The sequence below is a fragment of the Lepus europaeus genome, chromosome 18 (assembly GCF_033115175.1).
Source record: "Lepus europaeus isolate LE1 chromosome 18, mLepTim1.pri, whole genome shotgun sequence".
Lineage (NCBI taxonomy): Eukaryota > Metazoa > Chordata > Mammalia > Lagomorpha > Leporidae > Lepus > Lepus europaeus.
The window spans coordinates 14,081,376-14,097,315 of record NC_084844.1 but is presented as its reverse complement, the minus strand read 5'-3'; the positions used below and the strand labels follow the sequence as shown (position 1 = coordinate 14,097,315).

Sequence of the window (15,940 nt, the reverse complement as noted above, 5' to 3'; positions counted from 1 at the left end):
TTGAATGGGCATAGCTCCAGCCATTGCAGCCAATTGGGGAGTGAACCTGCAGATGGAAGACTTCTCTCTGTCTCTCCTTCTCTCTGTGTGTAACTCTTGACTTTCAAATAAATAAATAAATCTTAAAAAAAAAAAATACACATACTCAGCCTATTTGACCTAAAACTTGGTTCTAAAGGAAGTTAGAAATGCTTCATCTACCTTTTTATTAGCTGATGGGGGAGTGTAAAATGAAACAAAAGCTAAACCCTTAAGCGGGGGAAAAACTGTTCACAGGCCTCCAGATCACTCTGTCAAGAAACCTAAACAATTCAGGAAGGCAGGGCTTAAAATGAAACACAGATTATCTGGGTTCAAATTATAGCTCTCCCACACTTAACTAGCTGTGTGCCCTCGGACATATTAACAACCTCATTGAGATCTGTGTTTTCTGAGGATTATATCTGTACTTACCTACTTCGTAGTATTACTTTGAGGACTGAAATGATCCAGGCAAGTAATTTCTTAAAACATGGCAAATAAGGATATATGCTTTTTATTATCACAATAAATGGTAAAAATCTCTGGTGATGGATTCCTCTATACTCAGGTGCTAAACTACAACTTGATCCGGGATTCTTAAAAAAATGTGAGGGGATCTTTTTTTATTTATTTGAAAGGCAGAGTTAGAGAGAGGGAGAGAGAGAGATCTTCCATTCACTGGTTCATTCCCCTAATGGCTACAACATCTATGCCAAACTCAGGAGCCTAGAACTCCATCCTGGTCTCCCACATGAGTTTCAGAGACCCAATTACTTGGGCCATCTTCCACTGTCTTCCCAGGTGTGTTAGTAGGCAGCTGGATCGGAAGTGGAACAGCCAGGACTCAAACCAGTGTTCATTATGGGATCCAAGCGTTGCAGGCAGCAGCTTAACCAGCAGTGCCAGAACCACAGTCATGATCAGGGGCTTTTAAAATCAGAAAGAGGAAACAATTTTGAAGAAAAAAACAGTATAATAAAAGTAGCAGATGTAGGTACGTAACCTAACAGTTAACATGCTGGGTTAGGATATCCATATCCTGTATCAGAGTGCCTGGTTTCAATTCTCAGCTCCAGCTAATACAGATCCTGGGAGGCAGTGGTGAAGCCCAAGTAGTCACCCACATGGGAGACTTGGATTGAGTACCTAGCTGCTGGCTTGAAGCTCCCCACCAACCCCCTACTGTTGTGGGCATTTGTGGAATGAACCAGCAGCTAGAGCTTGCTCTTTTTGCCTCTCAAATAAAAACAGAAGCAGAGAAAAGAACTCCCTTTTCACTAACTATTCCACACCTACTCAATATCATTCCATTCCAGGTGAAATGTTTGTATTAGCTGATAAAAATAATAATAGTTATTTACATGAGCACTTCAAGCATATATTAACCATGCACCACAATAATCATTAAATGTGTCATATTTGCTTTGTTTCAAGTTGAAATTCCAGAATTCAACTATCTTCATTGCTTTGTTGTACACACAGCATTATCTTACAACTTCACTTAATTAGAAGCATCATGGGTTTCAGTAAAATCCTGGTCCCTACAATTCCGATGCTTCAATAACATGCTTAAAACAACAAACAGCTCTCAACACTAACCTTTATTTAGAGGTAACTTAAGAACATAGGCAACTGCGAAGAGAACAGTTCTCCAAAAAAGCTGTAAAGAGTTTTATATACTCCATGCAAACCTACTATAAAAACATAACACGCAGGAACAAGCATTGTGGTATAGCAAGTTAAGCTACTACTTGCAACATCAGCACCCCATACTAGAGTGTCAGTTTTGAGTCTTGACAATGGCACTATCAATCCAGTTCCTTGCTGATAAACCTGGAAAGTAAACAGTACTTAGGCCCCTGTCACCCATTTGAAAGACCCAGATGTAGATACTGGCTCCTGGCGTCAGCCTGGCCCAGTGTAGCTACTGCAGCCATTTGGGGAGTGAACCAAGGGATGGAAGATCTCTACCTTTCAAATAAATAAATCTTTTTTTTAAAAAAAATAACATGCAAATCAAGCATTTCAGATGAAAACTACCTCCCCAAACACAAACAGGGGAAAATCTAACATTTCAAGACAAATTAGGGACCAGCATTGTAGCATAGCGGGTAAAGTCACCACCTGCGATGCCAGCATCACATATAGGCACCAGTTCAGGACCCGGCTGCTCTACTTCTGATCCAGTACCGGCTAATTCTGATCCAGTACCGGCTAATGGACCTTGGAAAGTAGAATAAGATGGCCCAAGTGCTTGGGCCCCTGCACCCATATGAAAGATCTGAAGGAAGCTCCTGACTCGTGGCTTCAGCCTGGTCCAGCCCCGGCCATTTCAGCCATATAAGGAATGAACCAGCAGATGGAAGATATTTCTCTCTCTTCCTCTAACTCTTTCAAATAAATAAATAAATCTGGCCGGCGCCGTGGCTCAACAGGCTAATCCTCCGCCTTGCGGCGCCGGCACACCGGGTTCTAGTCCCGGTCGGGGCACCGATCCTGTCCCGGTTGCCCCTCTTCCAGGCCAGCTCTCTGCTGTGGCCAGGGAGTGCAGTGGAGGATAGCCCAAGTGTTTGGGCTCTGCACCCCATGGGAGACCAGGAGAAGCACCTGGCTCCTGCCATCGGAACAGCGCGGTGCGCCGGCCGCAGCGCGCTACCGCGGCGGCCATTGGAGGGTGAACCAACGGCAAAAGGAAGACCTTTCTCTCTGTCTCTCTCTCTCTCACTGTCCACTCTGCCTGTCAAAATAAATAAATAAATAAATAAATAAATCTTTTTAAAAAGATGAATCAAATATGTATCAAATTGGTAAAAATTTAAAAGAGGTATTACAACTTAGTATTTTCACATTTGCAAAGAAACAAGCATTTTTTAAATACATGGCCACGAGTGCAAATTAATGTAACCTCTTTGAAGGGCAATTCTGCAGATTCTGACAAGGTTTGAAATACAATTATCTTATAATTCACTAACAATCCTAGGAATATATTCCATAGACATACTTAAACATGAACCAGAAGATGTACATCCAAGAGTATTTACTGGTTACTATAACAACCAAAAAGAGTCTTCTCTATTTGTCTCCTATTCAAGCAATAGGAAATAAGAGTCCTCTCTTCTGGGGGCAGGCATGTAGTGTCAAGACTTAAGTCACCACATGGAGCCAGCCCTGTGGTGCAGTAGGTTAATCCTCTCCCTGTGGCACCGGCATCCCATATGGACGCTGGTTCTGGTCCTGGCTGCCCCTCTTCCAATCCAGCTCTCTGCTGTGGCCTGGGAAAGCAGTAGAAGATGGCCCAATTCCTTGGGCCCCTGCACCCGCATGAGAGACCTGGAAGAAGCACCTGATTCCTGGCTCTGGATCGGCGCAGCTCCAGCTGTTGTGGCCATCTGGGGAGTGAACCAATGGAAGGAAGACTTTTCTGTTTCTCCCTCTCACTGTCTGTAACTCTACCTCTCAAATAAATAAATAAAATATTTTATTTTTTAAAAAAAGAGTTAAGTCACCATTTGACATGCCAACATCCATCTAGTTAACTGGTAATGCCACTGTGGAAGGCAGCAGATGAAGCTCCTGGTTCCTGGCTTCAGCTTGGTCCAGCCTGGCCATTGTAGCCATCTGGGGAGCGAACCAGTGGATGGAAGATCTCTCTTGCTTACACAAGTGTTCTCTCCCTAAGTCTGCATTTCAAATAAATAAATAAATCTTTTTTAAAAAAGATCAAATAAGCATATAATCTAAGTATGTTTTTGTCACTTAGGTCTTTGTTATTCATTTATGTTCAAGCATTCCAAAATGAGCAGCAAAACACTACAACATGTAAGGTACTGATTTTTCTTTTATTACTAGACAAGAACAGAGATACAAGAATATACATTATTAAAATTCAATAGCCATTAGTATAAGAATATAATTCTCAAATATACCCTCTCAAAAAAATAATGTATTAACTGCACTAAGTGGCAACTATTAAAGACATAACTATGACAAAATGTCAATGTAAAACATTATCATAAAATTACCCCATTATCTTTAAACATCATAAGAAGAAAAGATACTTCTCACAGAATATTTTTTTAAAATCAATTATTCTGGGGCCATCATCGTAGCATAGTGGGTTAAGCTGCGATCTGCAGTGTTGGCATCCCAAATGGGCACCGGTTCGAGTTCCAGCTGCTCCACTTCCAATCCAGCTCCCTGCTGATGGGCCTGGGAAAACAGTGGAAAACAGTCCAAGTCCTTAGGCCCCTACTCCCATGTGGGAGACCCGGAGGCAGCTCCTGGCTCCTGGCTTCGGATCAGCTCAGCTCCGGTTGTTGTGGGCATTTGAGGAGTGAACAAGCGGATGGAAGATCTCTCTGACTCTCCCTCTCCCTCTATAACTCTGCATTTCAAATAAATAAATATTTTTTAAAACTCTAATTAACACACAATTAATCTTAGGTGTTTAAATTTAACTGAAAAGTGATCTCTGTTAAACATAAGAGTGGGAATGGGAATAAGAGAGGGAGGAGATGTACAATTTGGGACATACTCAATTGGACTTGCCCCAAATGGTTCAGTTGCCAGGGGATTCCAATTCAATCCCATCAAGGTGGCATGTACCAATGACATCTCACTAGTCCAAGTGATCAAATTCAGTTCACAATTGATCATAATGACAGGTCTAAGAGTCAAAGGGATCACACAAACAAGACTGCTAAAAAATCAACTATTCTTATAAGTTCTGCATGCACTGATTGCACCACTGGAGCCACCAAAAATCAACTATTCTAAGTAAAGTAGTTTCTGGTTATTAGAACAAAGAAACGGTAAAATTATAGAAAAGGGTATCATACTGTGCATCTGTACTAAAAAAAGACTACTTGAACCTGTTTCCTTAATATAACAGAGCTACAGAAATCCCATACGAGCTTATGTGCTTTATACAAATGTGTATGTTTTTAGTATTCTGAGAAACAGACTTTAAATTTTTTTCCACAGTATTTAAGAAGTACTAAGCTCAAATTTTTCATGGAATGGAGGAATTCTGGAACTCTGTATATCCTGCCCTTGAGAATTTTATTATCTAGTTATAGCTTGAAGCCACAACTAAGAAATAACACAGCTACAAACAAGTTAGTGCAAAACAACTAGGCTCAATGAATTACCAAAATATTTGTAGTCAGCACAAAGGGTAGTTCAAAATAAGAAAGCTCAATTAACAGAACAAATATTTATCAAGCACACAACTATATAAAGGCATTACGTGTGGAAAATAAATACTGTCATCCAGCAAGGCAGTTAAGATAAACAAGCACGGTAGGAAGCCCTGTGTGAAAGGTGCCTTAAGTATAAGAAAAGAGTTTTAAGATTCCAGAGCAAAGAACTCAAATGAGCTTCTAAATGATTTGAAGAAGCTAAAGGAAGTAATTTTAACTTAATTCTTTAGATAGGTACAAATTTTCTCAAGTAGTAAGACCAAAGAAAGCACAACCCAGTAGAAAAAAAAAAAAAAAAAAAAAAAAAAAAAAAAAAAAAACCAGAAAATTAAAAGATGAAAATGGCAAGACATGAGACAGTGAAATAAACATTCAAGTTTGCTAGAATTTAGGTTAAATAAAGAAAAGAAACAGTTAAGGCTAAAAAGCAAACTGGTTTTAATTCTTGGAATGGCTTGAATGACAAGCTAAGGAGCCTGGATCTGATCCTGTCAACAACAGGGAGCTATTAAAGGTTTTCAAGCAGGGGAAAGACATGATCAAAGTGATACTCTAGGTAAAATAATCTGATAGTGATGCCCAGAAGAGGCTGCAGGAAGGAGAACTGCAAACAGAGAAACCATGTGTTTGTTAACTAAGCAACAATCTCACTCTGATGTCAAAAGGACCGAATTATGGTAGCGGAAGGAGTAAGAATGGAAAAGAAAGGAATAGGTCAAGAGAGATTTCAAAGGAGAAAGAACAGGGCTTGACAATTTACTGAGCTGTGAGGAATGGTGAATCAATTATAAACCCAAGGTTCCGCCTTGCCTGGAAATGTTATACTAACTCCTTACTACCTTCTGGAAAAAATCCAGACTCCTCAACCTACCAGTAAGTCACTGTACCATCTAACTTGAAGAGTTTCTTTTCTCCCCCTCCTTACACATAACTTTGTACTTTTAATCTTCTGATTTTGTTCATGTTCCTCTCTCCACCTGGAGATTAAGGCAGTTTGGGTCTAGGGGCTTAGCCCACTAGAATTACTTCAACTGAAACTGGGACAGGAGAGGTTCCCAAAAGGAAAAATAGGATAAAAGTTACCAGAAAGAAAAACAGATAAGCAGGCAAAAACCACAAGCATCCTCTAGTTATACAATTGACAATTTACAAAATAGGGGAAACTGGTAACTGCTTACATCCTGGGGGGGGGGGGGTGGAAACTAAGAAACAGGGATGGAAATTAATCTTTTCGCGGTACATACAGGCTAAATTTGCCATGCACATACACTTAGCTTAGTTAACTTTTAAAAACTTTTTACATAATGCACAAAAGACACAAAAGACACAAAAACGGCAACAACTTGATTAGCCAATTCATTTCAAATAAATCACAGTATCAGAACAAGTCTCAAATCTCATTCTTCAGGCCGGCACCACGGCTCACTAGGCTAATCCTCCGCCTTGCGGCGCCGGCACACCGGGTTCTAGTCCCGGTCGGGGCACCGATCCTGTCCCGGTTGCCCCTCTTCCAGGCCAGCTCTCTGCTGTGGCCAGGGAGTGCAGTGGAGGATGGCCCAAGTCCTTGGGCCCTGCACCCCATGGGAGACCAGGATAAGCACCTAGCTCCTGCCATCGGATCAGTGCGGTGCGCCGGCCGCAGCGCGCTACCGCGGCGGCCATTGGAGGGTGAACCAACGGCAAAAGGAAGACCTTTCTCTCTGTCTCTCTCTCACTGTCCACTCTGCCCGTCCAAAAAAAAAAAAAAATCTCATTCTTCATAGTTCAAGCCAAGTAACATTAACCCAAGGTAACACTGATCTTTTCCCCCTCTCATTGTGTAGCAAAGTTAAAAAATTTTAAATACAGGGATGGAAGGAGCACACCATTTTGTGTTTGCTTATCAACATAAATCTAGTTTTAAACCCAGAAAAAGGAAGGAATTCCTGGGCCAAAGGCAGAGTTTCCATCGCTGGTTTACTCCCCAATGTCCCTAACAGCTGGGACTGGGCCACGTGAAAGCCAGGAGCCAGGAACTCTATCTGGGTCTCCCACATGGGTAGCAGACACCCAAGCACTTGAGCCATCACCTGCTGCCTCCCAAGATGCATCTGCAGGAAAGTAGAGTAGCCAGGACTTAAACCTGTACTCCAATTTAGGATGCAGGTGTCCCAACTGACAGATTAACCCACTGCACCACAACACCTATCCCAAAAATGGAGGGGCAGGCATTTGGCCCAGGGTATAATACATTGTTTGGAAGGCCCATATCCCATATCAGAATACCTGGGTTTCAGCTCTGCTCCCGATTCCAACCTCCGGCTAATGCACTCTCTGGGAGGCAGCAGGTAATGGCTCAAGTACTTGGGTCCCTTCTACTCATGTTGGAGATCTAAGATCCTTGCTCCTGGTTTCAGCTAGCTCAGCCACTGCTGTTGCCACCACTTATGGAGTGAACCAGCAGACGAGAGCACTTTTTCTGTTTTTATTCAAGTAGATTTACAAAAAAACCTAACATTCAAACTGTAGGACCACAAAAGCCTGAAATAGTAAATATATTACTAACTAGGATGGAAAAGGCAATTTTTATTTTAGAAAAAATTGCAACACAGTAACAAAACAACCCCAAAGAAGTCCCTAAATACACATTCAATGGTGTCAAAATTAAAATGTGTTGAAAGATGCAAACTTTGATATTTTTTTCTCCAACTGTTTCCCACAATTGTTTTCCTCAAATATAGAAGAGTAAAAATCTTATTCTTCATAATGCTAAGAACTACTTGAAATGTTTACTCCAGGCTAGTCATGTTTTTAAACTCTATTTAAGAGTATATCACTTTTGGCCGATGCCGTGGCTCACTTGGCTAATCTTCCGCCTGCAGCACCGGCATCCTATATGGGTGCCGGGTTCTAGTCCCGGTTGCTCCTCTTCCAGTCCAGCTCTCTGCTGTGGCCTAGGAAGGCAGTGGAGGATGGCCCAAGTTGTAGCGGCCATTGGGGAGTGAACCAACAGAGAGAAAGGTCTTCCTTTTTCCATTGGTTCACCCCCAAGTGGCCTCCACAGCCGGTGCGTTGCAGCCAGGTGCTTCTTCCTAGTCTCCCATGTGGGTGCAGGGCCCAAGGACTTGGGCTATCCTCCACTGCACTCCCAGGCCACAGCAGAGAGCTGGCCTGGAAGAGGAGCAATCGGGACAGAATCTGGCGCCCCAACAGGGACTAGAACCCAGGGTGCTGGCACCACAGGTGGAGGATTAGCCTAGTGAGCCATGGCACTGGCCAAGAGAATATCTTCTTAAAAAAAAAAAAAAAAACTATTAGATCTTGGTTCTTTTTAATTTTTTGTGTTCTTGTTTTTGTCTTTAAGATTTATCTATTTGAAAGGTAGAATAAGAGCAAGAACCAGAGATCTTCCATCCACTGGTTCACTCCCCAAACAGTTGTGACAGCTTAAGCTGCTCCAGGCTGAAACCAGGAGCCAGGAACTGCATCTGGGCCTCCCACATGGGTGGCAAGGGCCCAAGCACTTGGGCCATCATCTGCTTCTCTCCCAGGTGCCATTAGAAGGAGCTGGATGAGCCAGGACTCAAACCAGCACTCTGATACAGGAAACTGGCATCACAAGCAGCAGCTCAACCTGCTGCCCCTAGATCTTAGATTCATCTAAGTAATCCTATAACCAAAACTACACTAACTCAGGACTCCAAAGACAGCATGCTAGACAACAGAATGCACATCAAAATAGGAGTCAGTGGACCACTGTTAAATAAGTTACTTAAGTTCTGAGTTTCTTTTTTCTGTGATATGAAGAAGTTGGACCCTATGCTGAGGAGAGAGAAAAAGAATGTCCACGTATATAATCTCACATATGATCCAGAAAATTCACAGTAACCTCTGCAGCCAATCCACAGACTTCTTAAAGGTCTACATACCACAGGTTAAAGTAATTGTTTGGATCTTAGCCAGCTCTAAAACTTCAGTGTGTCTATAGAGTGAGTATTTTAGCAATAAAGCTATGAGGTAACTGACAAAGCAGAGAAAAAGAAAAAAGTTCTCAACAGTAAAATGATTAGTTTAATAAAGACTTTAAGATTCAAGAATTTTAAGACATAACAGCTTCTCTTTCTTACAAAATTGTCAAACACTAAAAAACTGATTATGTTCACAGCTGGCAATGCATTTTCACGAACTTGGGTTCTGGAAATCTGTAAACTAGAATTCTAATACAGAACCTCTCCCAGGGAAAAATACACAAGACTTTTACAGAATTCAGTCTCCTATCCTGGATTGGTTTGGTCTTCAGGCTTATTATCCCAGGACTTCTCTTCACTTTTCCCTAGTATATATGGATATAATCCTTCTTGTGTTCTTCTTGCATAGTGTGCCCTCATTGGCAGGGGGGTTGGGTGGGCATAATGAGTGGAAATAATTTTTCAAGATCTGGTGTCCAAAATGCCTTTATTCTGCCTTTACACTTCACTGAGCATATGGTTGAGTCTAGGCTAGAAATTATCTTCCCTCAGAATTTTGAAGGCACTGAACTTCTGGTATTCCTGTTGAGAAGTCAATGCCATTGCTAATTCTTAATGTCAAAGTGCAAAGTCTAACAACTGAGTGGTAAGACTTCCTCCCCGACTTGGCAACTGATGGCTTTCACTGCAGAGTATCTGGCCGGGTGACGTGGCTGCTTCATTAGGAGACTCCAAAATTCAGAAGTGTTTTCTCTGGAGCTATCCAATTTTTCCAAAAAGACTTCTTCATAAAGGACAAAAGCTGGTTTTCTTGGCTGCTAGTATTCTTGAAGTTAAACAGTGCCATTGGGCTGGGAGTTTTATCAGTTAAGATGAAACCAGGATGGGGCCAGAGCTGTGGCATAGCGGGCAGAGCCGCCACCCTGCAGTGCTGGCATCCCATATGGGCACCAGTTTGCGTCCCAGCTGCTCCACTTCCGATCCAGCTCTCTGGTACAGCCTGGGAAAGCAGTAGAAGATGGCCCAAGTGCTTGGGCCCCTGCACCTGCATGGGAAACCTGGAAGAAGCTCCAGGCTCCTGGCTTTGGACTGGCCCAGCTAAAGCCATTGTGGCCATTTGGAGAGTGAACCAGAGGATGGAAGACCCCCTCTGCCTCTGCCTAACTCTGCCTTTCAAATAAATAAATCTTAAAAAAAAAAATATGAAACCAGGCTCCTCATTTTCAGGTGGGCATTTTTCTCCTACCTTCCACAGTGCCAGGCATCCCTGGTCTGCAGCCAGTTTGGTTAACTGCGTAAGTCTTCGACTCTTTTCAAGGGTGGGGGAAGAAAAGTCACCCACCTATTCCAAATGATGTGTGTACAGAACCTTTCACAGAATTTAAACCACTCCCTGCTTTAAGCCCCACATCTCACCTGCACCCTCAGATGTATCTGCTTTCTCCAATTCCTTTGTCTCTCTAGAGGTCTGTGAAGCTAAAATCCTTAGTATCTCCCTCTGCAGATATTTTATATTTTACTTTCTTCACTAAATAATTTGATAATGAGCTAATAACTCTCTATCTTGGGCCAGCATTGTGGTATAGCAGGTAAAGCCACCGCCTGCAGTGCTGGCATTCCACATAGGTACCAGTTTGAGCCCTGGCTGCCCCACTTCTAATCCAGCTCTCTGCTGTGGCCTAGGAAAGCAGCAGAACACGACCCAGGTGCTTGGGGCCCCCACACCTACGTGGGAGACCCGGATGAAGCTCCTGGTTCCTGGCTTCAGATAAGCTCAGCTCTGGCCATTGAAGCCATTTGGGGAGTGAAACAGCAGATGCAAGACACCCTAGCCTCTCTGTAACTCTGCCTTTCAAATTAATAAATCATTGAAAAAAATTATTTGAAAGGCACAGACAGACATATATTCCATCTACTGGTTCATTTACCAAATGCTCGCAATAGCCAGGCTTCAGCCAGGTTGAAGCCAGGAGCCTGAAACTACATCTGGGTCTCCTATGTGAGAGATGGAGACCCAAGCATTTGAGCCATCATCTGCCATTTCACAGAGTGCTCATTAGCATGAAGCTACATTAGAAGCAGAGCAGAGATTCAAACCCAGGTACTTTGATACAGTATATAGGCATCCTAGATGTCTTAATCACTGTGCCACATGCCTACTCATTCTGCCTGAAGTTTTTTGACATTACTTATTTGTTGTCTCCTGTTCTTTTTGCTCTTATACATTTAAGCAGTTTTTACTCCTTTATTCTTATTGGGTGGGGTTTTGAGACAAAGTAGAAATAAACATTTTGTCCAATCCCCATGCTTAAGAATAGGACATCAGTTTTGTTTTTTGTTTTTTTTTCCAGAATGACAGAAGGAGAGACAAAGAGAATTTTTTTTTTTTTTTAAGATTTATTTTTTTGAAAGAGTTACACAGAGAGAGGAGAGGCAGAGAAAGAGAGAGAGGTCTTCCATCCAATGGTTCACTTCCCAATTGGCCGCAATGGCCGAAGCTGCGCCGATCCGAAGCCAGGAGCTTCTTTCAGGTCTCCCATCTGGGTGCAGGGGCCCAAGGACTTGGGCCATCTTCCACTACTTCCCCAGACCATAGCAGAGAGCTGGAGCAGAAGGGGAGCAGCCGAGTCTCAAAGTGGCGCCCATATGGGATGCCAGAGCTTGAGGCCAGGGCATTAACCAGCTGCACCACAGCATCAGCCCCCTTGTTTTTGTTTTTTAAGGTGGAAAAAAACATATTTAGAATTAGCCAGCGGGACTTAGTTCCAGGATCCCAATTTTGTCAGCAACATCCCACGCATCATAATCAGGAGCCAGTTGACCTTTTGCCTTCTCTCCATCTGGCCTATCAGAGTATTGATCTTGGCCACATCAACGTCATAGTTTCTTCACACGTTTGATGTGGTACTTGTTGGATCTGACGTGAATATACACAATGTTTATAGTGTGGTGTTTTCTGTCTTCATCAATGCAGACTCAGTGGTCAGGATGAACCTGATGATAGCAAAGTGGTCAAGTTTACTTCTAGGGGTGCTCTTCCAGGGAATCTGGGTTATTTCCAGAGTCATAGTGATGTGGGTCACTGAAAGGCTATTGTTTTTGGTGGCTATTGTCACCTTTCAGAACTGCCTTCCCGACCTTCAAAGCATTTCAGCTTTAGGAGGGGAACAAGCTTCCTCTTTCACTTGCAATGCCACCCACTTAAAGAATCAGAATAGATAATTCGTTTTGAGAGTCAATATTCACTTCAGAATGGGAAAATGCAACTTGTTTTGAGATGTCACATAACCTGAAGTTCACTGTTTTAAACTGTACAATTCAGTAGTTTTTAGTATATTGATATTGCTGCATAACCAACCACACTACCTAATTCTAGAACAGTTCCATCACTCCAACAAGAAACCCCATTCCTATTAGTAGTCATTCATAATTCTACCTCCCCATCTCCTGGCAACTATGAAACTGCTTTTTGTCCCTCTGGATTTGACCCCATTTTTATCTCTATGAAATAATTCAAAACAGCTTTCTGAGTCTGTTCTCTTTCAACCAGCATGTTTTTGAAATCATCCATGCTACAGTTTCTATCACTTTATTGCCTTTGTCTAGCTGAACAATATCTCATTGTATAACTATACCACACTTTGGGTACTTTTTAAAGATTTATTTATTTGTAAGGCAGAGTTCCTGTTACAGAGAGAAGGGGAGAGAAAGAGATCTTCCATCTGCTGGTTCACTTCCCAAATGGCCACAATGGCAGGGACCAGGCCAGAGCTACGAGCTTTGAACTCCATCAAGTTCTTCCACATGGATGTCAGAGGCCCAAGCACATAGGCCATCTACTGCTGCCTTCCCAGTCACGTTAGTAGAAAGCAGGATCAGAGGCCGGTGCCATGGCTCACTTGGCTAATCCTCCGCCTGCGGCGCCGGCACCCCAGGTTCTAGTCCCAGTTGGGGCGCCAGGTGCTAGTCCCGGTTGCTCCTCTTCCAGTCCAGCTCTCTGCTGTGGCCCAGGAGGGCAGCGGAGGATGGCCCAAGTGCTTGGGTCCCTGCACTCACATGGCAGACCAGAAAGAAGCACCTGGCTCCTGGCTTCGGATCGGTGCAGTGCCGGCTATAGCATCCATTAGGGGAGTGAACCAACGGAAGGAAGACCTTTCTCTGTCTCTCTCACTGTCTATAACTCTGTCTCTCTCTGTCTCTCTTTCTCTCTCTCTCTCACTAACTCTGCCTGGCAAAACATAAAAAAAAAAAGAAAAGAAAAGAAAAAAAAAAGGCAGGATCAGAAGTGGAGCAATTGGGACTCAAACCAGAGCTCATATGGGATGCCAGCATCATAGGAACCAGCTTAAACTGTTGCACCACAAAGCCAGTCTCATCACATTTTGTCTATGCATTCACCAGTCAATAGATTCCTAGGTTGTTTCCCCCCACACTATTTTGGCTATTATGAATAATATTAAGTGTAAGTTTCATATGAACATGTTTTTAATACTCTGATATACATACCTAAAAGTGAATTTGCTGAATTATACAAAAAGTATGTTTAACTTTGTTTTTTAAAATACCTATTGGGGCTGGCACTGTGATGTAGCAGGTTAAGCTGCCACCTGTAGTGCCGGCATCCCATGTGGGCGCCGTTTCAAGTCCTGGCTGCTCCACTTCCGATCCAGCTCTCTGCTATGGCCTGGGAAAGCAGTGGAAGATGGCCCAATCCCTTGGGCTCTTGCACCTGCATGAGAGACCCAGAGGAGGCTTCTGGCTCCTGACTTTGTATCAGTGCGGCTCCGGCCATTGCGGCCATCTGGAGAGTGAACCAGCGGATCAAAGACCTCTCTGTCTCTCCCTTTGTAACCCTACATCTCAAATAAATAAATAAAAATCTTAAAAATATATATTTATTTAAGAGTGAACTCCCATCCACTGGCATACTTCCCAAATGCCTACAACAGTTGTGCGGCTGAAACTGGAAACCAGGATCTGAATTCAGATCTCCCACATGAGTAGCAGGAGCCCAATAACTTGAGCCATCACCACTGCCTACACCAAAGTCTGCATTAGCAGAAAGCTAGAATTAGAAGCCAGAGCTGGTAATCAAACTTAGGTACTCTAATGTGGGGGCAAGCATTTTAAACACTAGGCTAAATGCCTGCTCCCCTCAAAGTGTAACTTCTTGAGGGAACTGCCAAACTTTACCATAGTTGAACCATTTTACATATCTACCAACAACGTATAAGAATTGCAATATCTCCACATCCTTATTATACCTGTTATTTTCCCACTTTTTTGAAATTATAGTCCTTCTGGGTGTGAAGTGGTATCTCATTGTGATTTTGATTTGCATTTCCCTAATGACTCATGATACTGAACATCTTTTCATGTGCTTACTGAGTACTGACATGTCTTTTTGGAGAAATGTCCATTGAGATCCTTTGCCCGTTTTTCAACTGGTTGTCCTTTTATTGTTGAGCTATAAGAGTTTTTATATATTCTATATATTCCTCTTTTTTAATTTTTTTTCTTTTTTTATTTGAAAGAGTTACACAGAGAGAAGGAGAGAGATTGTCCATTAACTAGTTCACTCCCCAGATAGCTGCAACAGCGTGGTTGGGCCAGGCTGGAGCCAGAAGTTTCTTCCGATCTCCCACATGGGTGCAGGGGCCATCTTCCATTGCTTTCCCAGGCACAATAGCAGGGAGCTGGATCAGAAGTGGAGCAGGGGCCAGCACTGTGGCGCAGTGGGCTAAGCCTCCACCTGTGGTGCCAGCATCCCATATGGGCACCAGTTCTTGCTCCACTTCCAATCCAGCTCTCTGCTATGGTCTGGAAAAGTAGAAGATGGCCCAAGTGCTTGGACCCGTGCACCCGCATGGGAGACCCACAAGCAGCTCCTGGCTTCAGATCAGCTCAGCTCTAGCCATTGCTGCGGTGTTGGCCAAATAAATAAATCTAAAAAAAAAAAAGTGGAGCAGCCAGATCTCAAACCACACCCATATGAGATGCCAGTGTCACAGGCAATGGCTTTTATTCACAACACCAGCCTCTGTATATTAGACCCTTATAAGACATGATTTGCAAATATTCTGTTAGCTGTCCTTTCTTTTTCTTTTGTTTTTGATAGTATCCTCTGGGACACAAAGGTTCTTTCAATGTTGATGTAGTCCACCTTATCTATTTTTTTCTTTAGTTGTGATTTTTTATGTCATAACTAAGAAATCATTGCCGCCGGTGCACCGACTCACTAGGCTAATCCTCCGCCTGCAGCGCCGGCACACTGGGTTCTAGTCCCGGTCGGGGCGCCGGATTCTGTCCAAGTTGCCCCTCTTCCAGGCCAGCTCTCTGCTGTGGCCAGGGAGTGCAGTGGAGGATGGCCCAAGTGCTTGGGCCCTGCACCCCATGGGAGACCAGGAGAAGCACCTGGCTCTTGCCTTTGGATCAGTGCGGTGCGTTGGCCGCAGCACGCTGGCCACAGCGGCCATTAGAGGGTGAACCAACGGCAAAGGAAGACCTTTCTCTGCCTCTCTCACTGTCCACTCTGCCAGTCAAAAAAAAAGAAAAAGAAATCATTGCCTATCCAAGTACTTGCGCTTTCATCTAAGACTTTTATACATATTTAGTGTATTTTTTTTTTGACAGGCAGAGTGGACAGTGAGGCAGAGAGAAAGGTCTTCCTTTACCGTTGGTTCACCCTCCAATGGCCGCCACGGCCAGCGCACTGCACTGATCCGAAGCCAGGAGCCAGGTGCTTCTCCTGTTTCCCATGTGGGTGCAGGG

General features: G+C 43.3%; 1 protein-coding gene across 2 annotated transcripts in view; it reads right to left on the bottom strand.

Moving 5' to 3' along the window:
• SMURF2 (SMAD specific E3 ubiquitin protein ligase 2) overlaps window positions 1-15,940 on the bottom strand; it is a 137,833-nt gene that overhangs the window by 107,272 nt on the left and 14,621 nt on the right. The window lies entirely within an intron of this gene.